This window comes from Pseudonaja textilis, chromosome 1 (genome assembly GCF_049901715.1).
Source record: "Pseudonaja textilis isolate UNSWEBS1 chromosome 1, rPseTex1.2, whole genome shotgun sequence".
NCBI lineage: Eukaryota > Metazoa > Chordata > Lepidosauria > Squamata > Elapidae > Pseudonaja > Pseudonaja textilis.
In genome coordinates this window covers 43,114,407-43,129,046 of record NC_141990.1, presented here as the reverse complement: position 1 = coordinate 43,129,046, position 14,640 = coordinate 43,114,407, and positions in this window count along the sequence as shown.

Here is a 14,640-nt window from a genome sequence, read left to right as displayed (position 1 = left end):
TAGTCATCTTAAAATATTCTGAACAAAACTGGTATGTTTTTATGAGAGTGTCCAAAGCTTCCTGTTAATCAAAAGAGAAACTTTCTGCAAAAGAGCTAATGAAATCATATGAAACAATAAATGGCTTATCTGTGTTTTACAACACTGAGTCAAATTTCTGAGAGAAAAGTGTTGACCTTTTTATTTCTGAGTTTATGTTATTTTCTGGGTTTTGTGCTTACGTCTTTGTGAAGTAGCAGATTATGCCGTTGTTGAAATTATTGGTATTTCATATTATGCATCTCTTCACCCATGTGTAATCTCCATTGGTTGTCCACATGGCACAGTCTGAAAAAAAGGAGACACTTTGATAATGTTTCTTTGGGACTGAATTGTGTTGGAGGTAGTAATGGTAAAATAACAGATTAAAGGCAGGCTTCTATAACAAAATTGATAATTACCAACAACTGAAAATGTATGATTTATTTCTATCAATGTATCAAGAAAAAAAGTAACTTTTAAGTCATGTAAAATTTGAGGCATATTGCATGCCATGAAAAAATGCATAAAAAGTTCTGTTTTCAAATCATATGTACAAAATGATACTGAGATGGTTGAAAAATTTGTATATAGCTTATCACTTTCTCTAAAAATACAACAAAAATCTCTTCTGTACATAACTTATATATAAGCAAAGCTTTAAAGCCTCATTATTCAGGCCTGGTCAAGAAAAGATATTAAAAGCTGTTAAAAACACCATATACACTCTAATCTTGATAAAATAAGCCAACTTCATAAACTTTGTTTTTGGTTTTAAAAATATTGATGATTATACCTTTTAAGCAGTGGTATTAAAATGGAAAGAAAGAGTTAAGTCTGTGAAGAAGTTTCTGGGAGATGATGAAGAGAAGATTATAAGAAATTTATGGGACATTATTTGAAAGGTTTAAAGTTTTTTTTATATGATGTTGTTTCTGATAGCTCTTAGTGAAATTTTTCTGTATTACTTTTGAATGATTTGTTTATAGATATGAGCCAAGACATGGGGAGAAGAGTGTTTTTGTTGTATTTTTAGAGAAAAGGATAAATTACTGTGTAAAGAAAACATTGTAACAGACCCGAGAGTCTTGTGAATCTTTGCTCAAAGATCAAATTGTTTTGGATATAACAAACAATCAATTGCAAGAGAGTATATTTAGACACATGAATTTGTCCATAGAAAATACTATTGATATATGCCAAAAAGTAGAAGGTGTTCATTCACCACTGAAATGAACCAGTAGCAGGCACACTTGAGAACAGGGGATATTGTACACAAACAAGTGGTATAAATACCTGTTAACAGGATTCATTTTGTGGGCAGCGTATAATGTGTATAACTACATGGCTAAATGGATAAAACTAGAACAATTGTTTCAAGAAATACATCTGACAAAGGAATATGGACCTGAATATTATTTCTTTCTAGGCTCAATCAACAAGGACAGGGTGCAATGTCAGGAAGAAGAGTGGATTGAATCAATCTCACTAAAGTTATTTTTAGTGGTGCACACATCAGTGCTATTACAAAATAGTGATATTAACAGTTTAAAATTCCAGGTGAATTCAATACGAAAAACAAACAAACATTTTGTGTGTTTGCATAGGCTGATATGAAGATTCAGGTCCTTGAATTTCTGTGCCACAGACATGCACCTAGTGAATTTGGATTAATCAATACCTGATAGCCTAACGTATTCTCTGGTTTATAAGAAAAATTGGAATAGGGGTAACCAAATCCATGGCCCTGTGGTCCTAGAGGAAAAACAGAAACAAAGAAACAAATACTACAGGTGTCAGCTGGCAATAGGAAAGTATAAGAGAAACATTGGAGACAGTTTTATCCCAGGAAACCGAGGAATTTTATCAAAGTATTATAATTTCTAAGCCTGGATATACTTGTAAATAAATGGCTTAAGCCTCTGGTCTTCAGACAACACAGAGAAGCTGACAATAAAGTCCAAGGATAGGGAAGCAAACCATTCCAATGGACATTGTCATTGCCATATGTCCTTGGTTAGTATAGATTAGTCAAAAAACATAACCAGATTAAACAAAAGCTTTCTTTAAGCCAAAGCGTATAGATTACACACTGGCCCCAAGCCATTCTCTTCAACTAGTGTATTCATCCAACAGATCTGAAGCTTGAAGGAAAGCTGCACGCATGTTCATTTGATCACAGTTTATATCTCAGCATGATCTGAGACTCTGTTTTATTAGGGTTCAAGATTGTGCCAAGATGTGTACTCACTTTCAGGTAAATATTAATTCAGTGCCATTTTGGGTAAACTATGGAGGCTTTAAATTTATCTTCTTTCTTTTATTCTGTGGCATCAAGCTGGAGAGAGAAGGAGGAGGAGGAGAGTTTACATGGAATTCTCTACCCTTAAAAAAAAAGATCCCAATTTGTTCAAATGAGTTGGGATGACAGACAAAAGTAAAATCTGCATCACATTTACAAACTTCTAAACAATATCGGTGGAAATCATGGCAACTCTCATGATGCTGTGAAAATAAAATAATTTTGGTGACAGAAATGGACTTCAGGTTACAGATAAAATATGTCATCTGCTCTGGATAAAAAGATCTGACTCCTGAATTCAAATTTTTGTTGACTAGTTCCCAATGACATCCTCTTGAACACAACCTCTAATTGATATCCTGACCCTCCTTTTTTCATCCACAATTTAGTGATGGGAGCACATTTTCAAGGTAATGGCAATATTTTTTTGGTTTTATTTTTGACTAAACAGTGTAACCATAAAATCACTTAGTTTGGCAGAAATGGGTAATCAATGCTGCACATGATTTTTTTTTCTCTCCAATGAGTATGCTATAGTCCAGGGGTCTTCAAACTCGGCAAGTTTAAGACTTGTGGACTTCAACTCCCAGAATTCCTCCTCTAGTCATGTTAGCTCAGGAATTCTGGGAGTTGAAGTCCACAAGTCTTAAACTTGCCAAGTTTGAAGAGCCTTTCTATAGTCAATCTGCAAATGGGTCAATATTGCAAGGGTCCCTGTATTTCCTTTCTCAGAACATGAATGTGGCTTAATATATCATCAGAAGGCCATTTGATTAACCAGAATAAAGTATCTGCATCAGTGAAATTATATTGGCCTCTTTGATCTTTAGAACATTTGATAGTCTGAAGTTCTAAATATATTCTGTACGTGCTGCACAAACAAAACATTCTTACACCATTTCCACTCCTCTTCTATAAAAACTTATCTCATTCATTCCCAAGAATGCCTTTCACTACATCATTTGACTGGAAAATCCAGAGTTTACTTTGCCAGACTTTAGTTTGTATTCTTCCAGCTGGCAGTAACATTATGATTCTATATGGTTTATCAGACTAATTGCCACACAGGAATAGAGCTCAGTATTCTAAGGCTATTGTTGGCAGAGATATCCCATTATGCTGGATGCTGTTGGTCTTGGCTAAGCCCTAGGCCATATAAGAAAGACCACCCAGTGTCATGGCTGGATTCCTGCTCTCCAGGCATTTATAGTTATCTCCTGCATTTGCCTCTCCAAATACATAGGGCAGTCCAGTTGCTGGTTTTAAGGGATGCAATGAGAGAGGAGTTATATAACTGACTGGATCTGACAAAGGATTCATCTTGTTAACTTCCTGTTCCCCAAGTTGGCCGGGTATATGAATCTGGAGGATTCCCAACTAGGGTAGAAAATAAAGGGTAAAAAAAAACTCCATTTTTTTTGTGACAAACACCATTATATTGCCTAGGGCAGGTACTATTTTATGGGATGAAGTCCATATTGTCTAGTATACAAATCTCCCTTAAATACTTCACCACTGCTATGTCCAACTGTCAAATACAGTTGACTTGAGGATCAGATTTGGCATCCGGGCTCCCAGCTGACTATTCCTGTCACAGACTGTGATAAAATACTTACCATTTCAGTCAGGAGGTATCTATCTTCCTCTGCATCGTTTCTTTTGCAAATACAAAGAATGTGCAATGATCTTCCTTCCCCAGGGGAAGGTGGGCGGGGGACAGAAAAGAGAGACAGAATGTGTTTTGTCTTTCTTCTCTAAATCATTTGCTTCACCAGGAACTCACCAGACAGTGTATAGCATAACATAACAAAACAAAAAGCACAGTTATTATGAAAACATTTGATGATAGGAAATTAGATGATATCTGTTCACATCTTGAGGATCACAGTCATTGACTGTTCCTGACAAAGCTTCCTTACCTTTCTCGAGAATACTGAAATGCAGTTTCCTGCCAGAAAGCAACAGTGATCAAAAGACATAAACAATAAGGCCTTTTTCAGCTAATTATTGCATTTATGTACTTTTCTAAGGAATTTAATTAAAGAAAATGAGCCATAACTATTAACAGGGCTTTTTTTTAATGGATCAGTTGCCACTCTTCTACAAATTTAGAACATTTGTTTAGCAAAAGTTTTCATTTTTCACATTAACAATAATACATCCAGGTTATTTTTTTTCTTTTCAAATTAAAAGAAACAAAATACCTTTACAAAAAAAAAATTACAATTTTTTTTTCACAAAAATGTAGAAAGTATTGGGTTTCCATATATTTGTGATCCACATTAAAAGAAAACTATAAACCTCAGATATGTGAATATTCTGTGATAGTTCAGATATTTGCTACACTATAATTCATCACTAGTCATGCTGATTGCTGGTGATAGTGGTGCAAGTTGCCGTTCAGCAACACTTGGCAACCAACACACACACACACACACACACACACACACACACACACAGAGAGAGAGAGAGAGTCTCTGTTCCTTCTGTAGACATTAAATAACAGGAACCTTTCCACCAGTGATGTTGAAATGTGGACTATTCAGAAACAGCTCCAGAGCTTAATGGTATCCAGATCGATGTTTAGAATGTTGGTTGCCACAGAGAAGGCATTCTTGAAATCCAGGTGTCCTTCATATGGTAAAGTCATCCATCTTCTCAAATTTCAGTAAGAAAAGGGTCTTGGCCTCACCAAGTTGCTCACTGTTGTTGGTGACCCACAAAGGGTTTTCATAAGTTTCATATTATGGTCTAGTACACAGCTAATTTCATCCCTTAAATTATAATGAAAGACCCCTAGTGGAATTCATGGTTTATAAACAGGAGGTCCCAGTTTCAGCCTTTTATATCACCAGGGTATCCAACCAGTAGCAGATATCAGAGGAAGGTAGCAAAAAAAAGGGAAGTTCTAAAGATTAGCTAACTACTCAAAATGTGGGTAGTCTCCTTTCTTTCCATTATTTTTCTTTTGCAATTCATCCATATCTTTGTGTGTGCGTGTGTGTATTCTTCAGAGAGCAATTCAGCAGGAATATTAAATCTTTCAGTCTCTCTTTAAAAAAAAAAAGTTTCTAAGTGCCAAACCATCCCCAACCCCTGCTTGTAAGTGACTCTTCAACTCTAATTGGAAGATCCACATTTCCACTGAGGTCCTGCATACTTTTATTACCTCAGTGGGAACTGCTAGCTGGCGAGGGCCGTATTTGCCATCCGAAGCCAATAAAAAAAGAGAGAGAGAGTGAGAGAGGAAAGCTTTCATGTCCTTCAAGCAAACACTTTTCTCAGCCAGACTCCAGCAGTGTCAGTCAGAATTCCCCCCTCAAGACTGAAGTGAAAGTTCCATGTGTTTTTGAAATGACTGGCAGGCTGTCCTGGACACCTCCTGAGCTTTGGTGAGCTGGGTTAATATTCCACCAGGCTCCATTTACTTGAATTCCCTGTTTTGCTTTGTTTTGGTCCTCTTACATCTTTGCAGGATATATATCTTGGCAATGTTTCGACGAGGTCCCACTCGCCATCTTCAGGCTGGTGCTTTCGGATTCGTGCTTGCAACAAGCACGAAGCAGAAAGCACCAGCTTGAAGATGGTGAGTGGGACCTCGTTGCCAAGGTGCTCTCAATCTTACACGGGAAAAGACCTGAACATGCCAAGACCTGCATAGATAGGTAGGTAGATATGGATATGGATATGGATATGGATATGGATATGGATATGGATATAGATATAGGGTATTCAGCTTTGTTTGGGTATTTTCCCACGTCATTATAGTTGTGCTTTTAAAGTTGTAGCAACATTTCGGCAGAATCTCATCTGCCATCATCAGGCTTCTGTATTGTGTTTGTCAGACGAACACAATACAGAAGCCTGATGATAGCAGATGAGATTCTGCCAAACGTTGCTACAACTTTAAAAGCACAACTATAATGATGTAGGAAAATACCCAAACAAAGCTGAATACCATACATGTAAGTACCCACGAAAACTTAAGAAAACAGATATAGATATAGATACACACACACACACACACACACACACACATATATATGTGTGTGTGTGTGTGTGTGTGTGTGCACACGCGCACATGCACGTGTGTGTGAGTGTGTGTAGATAGATAGATATATCTCAAAAAGTCCATACAATTGTTTGGATTTTCATCAGAGAAATTGGAAATGTATACAAGTAGTCCTTAACTTACAACCACAACTGAGCCCAAAATTTATGTTGCTCAGTGAGAAATTTGTTAAGTAAGTTTTGCCCCATTTTACAACTTTTCTTACCACATTTGTGAAGTGGATTGGTGCAATTTTTAAATTAGTGACATAGTTGTTAAGTGAATCTGGTTTCCCCATTGATTTTGCTTGTCAGAAGGTTGCAAAAAGTAATCACATGTCCCCAGGACATTGTAACCATCATTAATGTGAGTTAGTTGTCAAGTATCCAAATGCAAATCACATGACCATGGGAGTGCTGCAATGGTCATAAGTGTGAAAAAGGCACTTTTTTCAGTGCAGTTGTAACTTTGAACGGTCATTAAGTGAACTATTGTAAGTTGAAGTGTACCTATAGTCAGTCATATCTTTCAGATCCTGTTTCTCAGTCTAGGTTCCTAGATTTCTTGTGCTGAGGCTGATACCAGGCTTGTCTGTAGTAAAGCCATTTTAAACTGTGGTATAATGCTGTATGCCAAGATAGCCTTGGATAATTTTACTGAAACCTGGATGGGCAATAAAAAGAGGCTGTCCCTTACTGAAATATGCCCATCTGGGTTTTCATATTACAACAATCTTAAAGGTGAGAGGTGGCATTTCTCCATTGGGAGACCCTCATGATCACCAGAAGCTCTCTTTTCCACAGGAGACCAGATAGAAAATCCTAAATGTACAGCTAGGGATCTTGCCATTGTATCATTCATTAAAAGATAGTAGTATTTCTGCCTTCCCATCTAAAGTGTGATGGTAAAGGAAGTATGCCAAGTATTTGCCTCATGATGGGTAATAGGAGGGGTTTTAGAAGCAAGCATTCTTTGCCAGAGTTCCCCTTCTGAAGAATCATCTCTACCTAGAAATAAATCAGCACCCTTGTTATAAACATTTAGGAGAAAACTTGGATATTCCAGCAGGTATTCAGGGATTACTATGGACAATGTATATGACATGCTATCTTTACTATTATCTATCTGATTGGTGTCAAATCAGAGGTCATCCTGCTTTTTCTGCTTTAGCCCACACCGTATCTTCTGGTGGTTATTTACAGGTGATGTTCTGGCCCTTAAAAACTGATGAGGTGCTGTTACAATGCCCTTTAGGCACCACTGAAACCACTTAGTTCTTCACACAGACTTTTCATAGATAAATGTTATGAATGAACAGTTTTTTCCCTCATTCCCCACTTAACAAATGTCCACTAAAGTTAGTTTCATTAGCTTAAATGACTCCTTCCTTTTGTAATTTTTAATATGTTGTACTTTATTCTTTTATTATTGCTACTAATAATTTTATTGTAAATTGTTTCAAGGTACAATTTATGGGAAGCAGAAGTTGAAATGAATTCATTAATTGTTCCAGCTTTCCCCAAATTGGTATACTCCAGATATATTGGGACTTCAGCTGGCAAACTTTCAAGTAGAGACTAGACTGTCTTCTGTCAAAAATGGTGTAGGGTCTGCTTGGGTGGGGGGTTGGACCAGATGACCTACAAAGTCCCTTCCAACTCTGTTCATCTGTAACCTGTATAATCAACTGTGGCATTTTCCCACAAACTGGTCACCTTCCATATGCCTGAATTTTAGTTCCCAGAATGATCATAGTTCCTAGAGAACAAAACCACCCATATGGAGGATGCCCAGGTTGCAGAAGGTTGAGGTTTGGGAAGTCCAACCTAGTCCAACCATTTGACAGTGGATCTTCAGGATATTTCCCAAGAGTTTTTCCTAGCCCTATACTAATTTTTTAACTGGAGATGACAGTGAGTGAATGCTATTTCACATTTCATCCATACAAAACTGCTGGACAAAAAAGGCAACAGCTGTTTCATTGGCAGCAGCTTGTAAGCTGAATGTGTCCATGCCTATTGTATCTTGCTGTTCAACTCTTCTGAAAATAGTCAGAACAGCCCAAATTAATATTGGATGCACTCAGAAATTTTGAGAGCTAGAAAGACTAGTTCTCTGGTAGAACACTTATTAAAAATCTCCCTCAAGGGCCCAGGACTCTGGTATATCTTGAGTCCTTTTCTATCCATTGATTTTAATTCTTCACCACCAAAAGTATAAACTTTTGTTCATCTGCACTCACCTCAGATAAAAGGACTTGTGATCATTTAAAGAATGGAACCAGCTGTATATCAGCACATCCTGATTCAGCCCAGATCTGATCAATTGATGTCTTTCATGGAACCCAATTCAAAGCTCTACTCACATATTTGTTTATCTTAGAAATGCATATCTCAGGTTTGGAGAAGGAGGGGAATGTAGAACAGGGAAGTGGGGGAGTAGAGCAGAAACAGAATGTGATTGTACGTGAAAGCAGCCCCATGCTGATGTGATAATAAATTCAAATTTTTCATTTCTGTAGAAAGTTGACCACAGGCACTTCATCAATCAGTATTTTGATTTGTAATGTGTTCCATATGGACCCTCAGTCATTACTTAATGGGGAACATCCCATCTGCAAGCATCTAACTCCAAGCTCAGAATCGAGAGAGAGAGAGATGCTCATGTTTCAACCACGTTTCCCCAGAAACTGGACACTCAGCAGCATATTCATTTTTTTCTGACAACCACCACTAATGAGAAACAGCTCTGTGCTTCAACCAAGACAGTTACAGCCATAAATATTTCATATTAGCAGGGAGAAAAATCCCAGACTTCATTGAAATGATTAATATATGCCTGTACTTATATGCTGCCATGCCAATAACATCCTCAAAAGACCTTTCCTGCCCTGTTGGGAAACTAGTGCATCCATGAAAGCTAGTTCTGTATTTATTTTGAATATCTCTTTAACCCACTTCTATAATTATTTACAGAAACTGCTTGGCGACAATGACTGGTGAAAGCTATCTCAATATGGTATCATGATGGGATGTGAAATGATCAGGTATTTTGGAGGCCTGGCCTGTGAATCTTAACTGGAAGGCCAAAAACAAGTGAAGTAACAGACGAGAAGGTCTCCCAACATATGGTCTAAGTAACTACCTCACTGCTGAGATTAGGAAGTACAGTCTCTAAATTAAGGAAATGTCATTTCCAGCCAAATATGAACTCTGACAAAACTCTTTCCAGAAATTAAAAACTGAGCAAACAAAGCTTGGAGAGGCGAGAAGAAAATGAAATATAAAAGGAACATATATAATGGAACATGGCTATGTATATATCACTTTTCTCTCTCTGTGATATTGGAGGATGAGACGCTAGTTTATAAAATGCTTGAATAAAAATATTTTTTAAAGTGCCATTTAATTATTTATTGTCCTTATGTGAACTTCTTTAAATTAACCTCTCTTACAATACAAGTCCATCTCTATCCCTACCTTAGATATCCTTCTACCAAATCCTCCTTTGCTCAAAATGTTGGAATCTCAGGAATGTCTTGGGGAATATAGATAATTACATCAAAAGAAAATATATTTTCTTTTTATGAATACTTTAAAGTTAACTATTGTGTTCAGAAATGTGAAGTCCATGAGCCACTATTTTTTATATTATTTTCAGGGTCTGAAATAGATGTGTCAATAGAAAATCAGATAGAAATGGAAGGAACATGTTGAAATCATGTACAGTAGAGAAGTGAACATTCTAGATATCTTTAAAGACATTCCCTGTTTACAAGAACATCTAGTCCTAAAAGATGAAGTTAGATTAGCATGCCAGTCATCACCAAGGTCAAATTCTACAGAAATTAATAGAATATCTATAGCCAAATTATGCCAGCAAAACTGGAGAATGACACAGTGTCCAAGAGTTTGGAAAACTTCGGTCTACATGCATTACCAAAGAAAGGAGGCTTAACATGTGCGCAAAATTTCATACAATATTTTTACTTCACATATCATAAAAATAACATCCAATACAGATTGGAAATCAAGATACTAGATGCACACACACAGACATACACACATATATATAGATGTTATAGACCTGTAACCAAAGTGTGTTGCCACATTCAGCTGAATGTGATCAGGGCATGTATTAAGATTGTAAGAACATCTTGGTCCAAGTAGAGTCTCAAGTAGCACATGGCCAAACCTACATGAAATCTCCTGAGGTTGTCACTTTTGTCAAGCAAGAGCTAAGAATCTAAGAGAATCCCCAGACTATAAATCAATTCCACATGAGTGCAATCCTGTCAAGACTAACTACTAAAATGCCAGAATCACAATTAATTAATAATTGACAACCACTGAGATTTAATCTGAGTTTATTCCACTCTATTCAGGTCCTAATAATCTCCAGACACCAGTTTAGGATCTGTGCATCTCCAAACTAACCCAATGTAATAATTAGCATACTGCTCTTTCACCATCAACCAAATGACATGCCCAAATGTTAAAGGAAGTCAAGCCAACTCTGACAAACAAGCTAACTAAACAACAGCCTAATCAAGGAATTACCAAAATACTTCCACCAACACAGGCAGGGTGAGCAACTAATATATAAAATTAAACACTGAAGATGGTATTTAATTTCATTGTACGAGGTGCAATGACAATAAAGTAAACTAAACTAAACTAAACTAAACTAAACTAAAAAGAGAACAAACCACACTCTAGCAATGATGATGTTACCTAGTTTGGAATGAAATGTCTGCAAGAAAATAACCAAGCCCAGAGAGCAGCAAGGATCCCATGGTATTTTTAAATGTGCATGTATTCCTGAAAAATAAAATTTGCTGAATCTAATGTGGCACAGTGTTGTTTGATAAGTTGTAGTTAACTTGGCAGTTGCCACCATATCTGGATTAGGACATTTTGCTCACGGTGAGCCATGTGCTATATGTTTCCAATCATATATATCATGTATAGGGCTACCCTGGAAGTCCGTATTCAATGCAAATATTGAAAAGTATGTCACCCCCAAACAGGAACCCTGCGATGTGAATTTTTAGTTCATATCATGTCAGTGCATTAGATATACTCATCACATAAGTAACCTTTCAGGAATTTTTCTGAAATTTTAAAAATTCACAGTTGCCTCGTTTGTTAAAACAGCCTCTAATTCCCAAGTGAAGTATGTCTAAGATATTGCTCAGTACACATATTATGCCATCTTGACCTCTGATCAAAGTATTCTCATTTTTATTACTTAATTCATATGCTATCTTTCTGTTAAAAAGCAACTCTCAAGGTGGTATAGATAATCCTTGACTTACTACCACAATTGGGACCTGACCTTCCATTGCTAAGCAATGGAGTTGTTAAGTAACTCTCAATCAATTTATATTAACTTTTTTGGTGTGATCATTAAGCAAACCCAGCTTCCCCCATTTATTTTGATTGTCGAAAGCTATTTGGGAAACTCATGTGACCCCAGGATGCTGTAACCATGATAAATAGATGCTGGTTGCTAAGCATCCAAATTTGATCACTTGAGCACAGGGATGCTGTGATGGCCATAAGTGTGAGGATTGGTCATAAGTCACATTTTTTTTATTGTAACTTTGAACAGTTGTTAAATGAATGGTCTTAAGTTGAAGACTCCCTGTTGGGAACACTGCATCTTCGTCACATATTTTTAAACATATATATTACTCTTTCAACTTGGCTTTAATCAGACAATTTGTAGGCTAAGCATATGTTTGTTGTATATTCTCCAAAAGTATTGGAATACAACTGGATTGTCCATAACAATCCAGCCAGTTGGTAACCTTCCCAGAATTGTTGTAGAAGTAAAGCTGTTAGCACATTTCTACAGTATCCAAAAAGCCATTGTATTGATTATTTCCATATTTATGTTATGGTTATAGTTATATAAGCATAATATAACACTGGACGTGTGTGTGTGTGTGTGTGTGTGTGTGTGTGTGTGTGTATTTAAAGAAATTTCTCAGGGACATTGCTGTATGTGATGCATAGAATTGTGCAAATGCATGTGAAAGAGATATAGCCAGCATAGTTGAGAGCACAGCTGTTTGAGCAATTTTGTGGTCATCACTCAGAAATGCTCAAATGGAGACACTTTGTTCATGGGAACTGTGAAAAGAGGCTTTTGGGGGACTGTATTTTTAATTCAAACTTCCAAGTGTTCAATCTTGTCAGGAAACTGTGACAGAATGTGCCATTCTGAGAGAGGAGGGAGGGGGAGAGAGAGAGAGAGAGAGAGAAAGAGGCAGGTGGAGGGGGAGAGGGAGGGAGGGGGAGGGGGAGGGAGAGAGAGAGAGAGAGAGAGAGAGAGAGAGAGAGAGAACTAAAAAGGACAGACAACTCACAAAATTGTAGCCTGAATCTGGAAGCCTATTTGCAGCCAGATGCCTTAACCCTGCCTGGAAGGGTGTCCCTAGACTATGATCCAAAAAGTGGTGACCATGATTGTATAACCAAAGCACCACCTCTTGTTATATCTCTTGCATATTAGAAAACAGATGGAGCTTAAGGCCTTCATCTTGACTTATGGACCTTACTCAGTGGACATCCCATCCCCTCCCATCCCAGGAAAAATATTTATACATCCTAAGATAATATTACATCTGATATATAAAATGAAGCTTTGAGGCCAATGAGTCTATAGACTCTTTAAAAAAATAAGTTGTACTAGCATTTTGTCCAGACAGTACTAGTTTTCTTGTACAATGATGCACTTGAATTCTTAGGGGTTATATATTGCATTTCAATTACTCTAAAGAAATGCTGTAAATTAGGTCCATATCTGTAGCAAGAGAAGAGAGGCAAAAAGCTAACTGTGCTTTCAGCAGTAGCAGACAACCAGTAGCTACAGTGGAGGATGGGTTTCTCATATGACAGGAAAACCTCCGGTTGCTGAAATAGTTGTTTTTACGCAAATTAACAAGTCACAATCCTTTTCAGAATCTAGCATTGTAATTCTGCTAGTAATCATCTAGAACAGAGAAGAGAAGAGAAGAGAAGAGAAGAGAAGAGAAGAGAAGAGAAGAGAAGAGAAGAGAAGAGAAGAGAAGAGAAGAGAAGAGGAAGAGGAAGAGAAGATGTCAGTCAATAAAGTCATCAAGCCTGAAGCCTGTGATTGATTGGCATAACAATCAGCTCCTAAGTAAATAACTCTACAACAAAACAAATCTGGTCTGGAGAGAGATTCACTGGAGCAGGATTCTATTTGAAGTCTGATAAATGGGAGTAAATATATCTTTGCCTTTATTCATTCTGAGCAAGTTGGACCTAGAGAGCCAGCGGTTCTGTTGTTAAAATGGTTTGGCAGTGATGGGGACAGAGATTCCAGGGGCGGCTGGGAGGGGGAGGAATGACTCCCCCGAATTGATAAGGGATCCCAGGATGAATTGTGCACTCTGTTCTCTGTTTTTCAAAGGCTGGTTAGCTTCTGCTACACTGAAGACCTTTATTCCCGGTCTGTGGGAAAGTGGTGGGCGAAGGCTGCATTCTTAGTTACACTCCACACATGAGGATTTTAATTAGCTGGATTAAAAACAAGAGCTGTATCATGCCTTTCTGTCACTAACACACACATACACACACACACACACACACACCTCAACTCCACACTGGCTTCTGCAAGCTCTTAATGTAGCATTAATAAAAGGTCATAGTGGTTCAAGATGAAAGGTCATTCATGACAGGAACTTTGTGTGAGAGAAACATCATGTTCATTACAGTGATAAAGAGAAGGCTATCCATCCATTGGCTCAGGGCATAAGGAAACAAGTCTGTAGATGATAGTAGGACAATTATTATTAGTGAGTAGTCTGAACTACATAGCTGATGCTACCAGGCAATGTTGGTATCCATTTTAATTATCTGTGGTGTCTTCTCTTAATCTTTAGTATCAGGGTTGGGAATTCATCAAAAAAATTGACAATATAAAAGAATACATCATTAAAACAAAATTTGGAGAAAAGGATGACATTTGGTCCATCCAGGCAACAGAAATGGTGGTGCAATGAACCATTTTAGATGTGGGGGGCAGTAAGAGTTTATTTTAAGATATCCCTCTCTGCAAGTAAAAAAAACTGCAATGGTCAGAAAAGTGTGGTATGAATCTGTTAATCTTGTACGTGTTGCAAAATTGATTTGCATGGACTTATATTTGGGAAGCAGCCAAAAATGCTGTGCTCTGTCTGTCACCACTGTGCTGCTACTCTCTATCCCAGGACTTAACTATTCTAAGCTTTCCTGCA